This window comes from Ostrea edulis, chromosome 6 (assembly GCF_947568905.1).
Source record: "Ostrea edulis chromosome 6, xbOstEdul1.1, whole genome shotgun sequence".
Classification (NCBI taxonomy): domain Eukaryota; kingdom Metazoa; phylum Mollusca; class Bivalvia; order Ostreida; family Ostreidae; genus Ostrea; species Ostrea edulis.
The window spans coordinates 20,678,141-20,682,689 of NC_079169.1; the positions used below are offsets into that span (position 1 = coordinate 20,678,141).

The 4,549-nt window shown below is 35.2% G+C and overlaps 1 long non-coding RNA gene across 1 annotated transcript; it reads left to right on the forward strand.

Annotated features, from left to right (window-relative positions):
• The first annotated feature begins 3,300 nt into the window (after positions 1-3,300).
• On the forward strand, positions 3,301-4,308 carry LOC125647596 (uncharacterized). The gene is made up of 2 exons (XR_007360008.2): positions 3,301-3,873; positions 3,963-4,308. It is a non-coding gene; the product is annotated as an uncharacterized LOC125647596 (long non-coding RNA).
• Positions 4,309-4,549: the final 241 nt, after the last annotated feature.

Below are 4,549 nucleotides of genomic sequence, written 5' to 3' on the forward strand. Positions count from 1 at the left end.
TTCCTCTTTTACTTTGTAAAATGGGAAAATATAAAAACTGCCTTCCCCGCACGAATCAAAGTGGCCGCTACACGGTGTGTTTCTTATTGTAGGATCTCTGATCTGTTGTTTATGTACACGAACACGGTCAGCCAATTTGGTTCCTGTTTGTCCTATATAGTTTTCTCCACATGTAGGGCACGTCATACAATAAAGTAGATTTTTAGATTTACACGTCATAGTTGAATTTACTTTGAAGTTCATTCCGTTTTTGAAAGTTATGGAGTGGCCGGTTTGTATAAATTGGCAAGTACCGCATCGTGGATCCTCGCATTTGAAGACTGCTGGTTTTTCGGGGTTTGATGTAAATTTGGCTTTAGTGAGAATGTTTTTTCAAATTTGGTGGTTGACGTCTGCTATGGAGTATATCCGTGGGTTGAATGAGGTCATTTAATGTTTCTGATTGTTGAAGAATAGGGAATAACTGCTTTGCTGTTTTAAATATGTTGTGATTTCTCGGGTTGTGTGTAAGAACGAAAGGAATTTTGTTGTTGGTTTCTTCATGTTGTTTAGTAGTTCGCAATTCTGTGATGGGAGTTTCTTTAGCCTTTTGTATAGCTGTTTCAATTAATTTTGGTGGGTATTTCTGTCTGCATAAAAATGTCTTAAGTTCAGATAATCTTGTATTTCTGCGATCCTCATCTATTACTATTGTGCAAATTCTCCGGGCCATGTTAAAAGGGATGTTTCGTTTGGTGTGAGATGGATGGCATGAGTTAAACATCAAATATTGATGGGAATCTGTATTCTTGTAGTAGAGATCTGTTATGATTTTCATCCCCTCCTTTACAATCAGGATGTCTAAAAATGGTAATTCATTTTCGTTAATTTCCATTGTAAATTGTATGTTATTGTGTAGGTGATTTAGCATGTTGTGGAAGTGTTGTAGATCTTGTAAAGATTTGGTCCAAAAAATAAAGCAATCATCCAAATAGCGTTTCCAGTTATTCTCAATATACAGGCCAAATTCTTCTCCAAAAGCTGATTTGCATTCTGTAAATAGTTTTTCCTCAAGAAAGCCCAAAACTAAAGTTGCGTAAGTGGGGGCTACTTTTGTTCCCATGGCTGTTCCTTTTGTTTGAAGAAAGTATTTGTTATCAAAAAAGAAATGATTATTTTCCAAAACTATTTTGATTCCTTCCAGGATAAATTCCTTTGAACATCTTGATTGCAATACACCTTGATGTTTATCAATCCAGAAGGAAATGGCTTCTATACCCAAGTTGTGTGGAATATTTGTATACAAACTTATGACATCAAAACTCACCAATTTTGTATTTTCTTCAACGATTTTAGGAATGTGGTTTAAGAAATCCATGTCGTCCCGAATATAACTCGGAACTAATTTGCAGATGGGTTTTAGTATGATATCTAGGAAATTACTAAGTCTTTGTGTTGGACAAGAAGGGCCAGCTACGATTGGGCGTAGTTTAAGGTCTGTTGGGCGCGGTATTTTGATGTATGGTTCACATGATTTCTGTATTCCGTTTTGAATTTGCTTAGACTTGTGGATTTTTGGTAGTCCATAAAAATTACTTGTTTTTATCTCAAAATTGAGTAAGAATGCTGCTTCTTTTTCCGTTAAATTGTCGGAGAATGTTGATATATATTTCCTTATCCTAGACATAGTTTTATTATCTTCATTCGAAGGTAGTTCTCGATAGAAGTTTATATCATTTAATTGTTCTAGGACCATTTCCTTGTAGTGGTCTTTTTCCATAATAACAATTGCTCCACCTTTGTCAGCCTCCTTTATGATAATAGTATCATCACTAGTGAGAATTTTTAATGCTGTTCTCTCATTTGTTGAAATGTTTTCTCGCACATGGAAATCAATATGACTGTTATATGCTGAATTTTTTAAACAATTTATATAATCATCTAGGTGTTTGTTTCTGTTTGGATTTGGCCTAAAATTACTTTTGTTTCTGACTAGGGATTCATCACTGTTATTTGAATTTTGAAAATATTCTCTGAGTCTGAGCTTTCGACAAAATTCCTCAGACAGAAATACCCACCAAAATTAATTGAAACAGCTATACAAAAGGCTAAAGAAACTCCCATCACAGAATTGCGAACTACTAAACAACATGAAGAAACCAACAACAAAATTCCTTTCGTTCTTACACACAACCCGAGAAATCACAACATATTTAAAACAGCAAAGCAGTTATTCCCTATTCTTCAACAATCAGAAACATTAAATGACCTCATTCAACCCACGGATATACTCCATAGCAGACGTCAACCACCAAATTTGAAAAAACATTCTCACTAAAGCCAAATTTACATCAAACCCCGAAAAACCAGCAGTCTTCAAATGCGAGGATCCACGATGCGGTACTTGCCAATTTATACAAACCGGCCACTCCATAACTTTCAAAAACGGAATGAACTTCAAAGTAAATTCAACTATGACGTGTAAATCTAAAAATCTACTTTATTGTATGACGTGCCCTACATGTGGAGAAAACTATATAGGACAAACAGGAACCAAATTGGCTGACCGTGTTCGTGTACATAAACAACAGATCAGAGATCCTACAATAAGAAACACACCGTGTAGCGGCCACTTTGATTCGTGCGGGGAAGGCAGTTTTTATATTTTCCCATTTTACAAAGTAAAAGAGGAAAATGAACAATTACGCAAAGCCAAGGAAAACTATTTCATAAAACTGTTTAAGCCGAAACTAAACTGTTAATATTTTTACTTCATGTTATTTAACATGTATATTTTACATTGAATGTCTCCTTTAATGTACAGGAATTTAGAGGCGCTTAAAACTTATAGACGGAACTGTTTAAAATATGTCTGTATTTTTTAAAAGTGCCTACCATTAACATTGTATAATATTCTGACGTCACAATCATGACTGCATTATGTTTAACGTAGCCCACATAACGTCACGAGGATGACGTCATAATGGAACTTGTTTACATTGTTTAAAAATCTACTGACGAGCCCGCAGGGAGAAATCGCTATAGATAAAAGTTTGAGCATTGGATTTTATTTTTTTACTTTATATATATATATATATATATATATATATATATATATATATATATATGCACAAACATAGTATGATAACAAACAGAATAAACTCTTGTTCAGATTCTACAACATAAAATATGGCGTGAATGTTTAAGAAATAAGGTATCATTTAAAAATATTTATCGGGATATAAATACGGGTTGGTCACGTGATCAAATTCCATAAAACCCGAAGGGCTTTATGGAAAATTTGATCATGTACCAACTCGTATTTATATCCCGATAAATATTTTAAAATGATATCTTATTACTTATATTTACATTTTTGGTCGGTAACATTGCTGAATTGTGTTAACAACACGTTTCCATACATTTCAAATTGTTGACGTCCACAACGAAGCGTCATAGATGTTCAAAATGACGACAACACAAAACAAAGTTCTATAAAATGAAGAACTGTTTTAATTATTAAGACGCTAGAAAGCAAGTATATCAACATATACTTATACATTAACTCGGGAGTATATAATGGAAAACTCTTCCATGTGTCTAATTTTAGGGGGTGGGGGAATTATGATTTAAACGGGGATGCGCAGTGTTACACTTAGAGTTGTGATGCGCTTTGACTTTTGAAAAGTGAAGACGTTGAAGACCGACTTTGAAAGATATTCTGTGGATATTACGGAGTTAACAGAAGACTGAGATGGAGGAACATGAAGAACAGGGCGGCAGTCGTCAGGTGTAGGCAAATTATTTATAGACAGGACAGCTCGACAGAGGACGCAGCTCAGATGAATCTCCGGAAAGAACTGAACATCGCAGAGAATGTGGAACTGCACGAAGGTAAGGGACGGTTTGGATTTGGATATGTAATTATTGATAGACATGAGCTCACTGAACGCTTCTTTTGACTCGATAATTTTTTGTAATAGGTTGTTAACGACGCCTCGCTTCGATGTCCCGACATAAACTTGGAAACCGACATCAAGCACTATGGCTGCTGTGGCACGGAAGCAGTGTGGTGTGTAGGTCTTAATGCACTTTGACGACTTATCGGCCATACATCCTGTGAACGACGTTTTTGCTAAAGCCTAATGTCATCGTCTAGCAGTAGGTACAATTCCGCATCACCGATGACCAAGGTGAAGTAGCAGACGAAATTTTAGACATACATTAGGCCTAGTAGGCTAGTAACTAAAGACATTGTTTACAGTTATGATTTTATCAATTATTGATGAAAGTCCACTGCTTGGAATACAAATAAAACCGTAAATACATTTTGTGGTGTTGATTTCATCTATTGAAAGATTTCTGTAGTAAGTGAGAGCGATTGCTAGATGTGTATTGCCTTAGTAAAAGTAGTACCTGTTACCTACTTTTAACAAATGTTCATACGCACAGCCGTGACCTCTGTTGACCCCGTAGTAGATTTATCCAGAAATAAATACGTATTGCTTGTAATAGTGCTATGTAGTAGAAAACAGTTGCAAATGTAAATATTTGTTGTTTAAACTTGTTA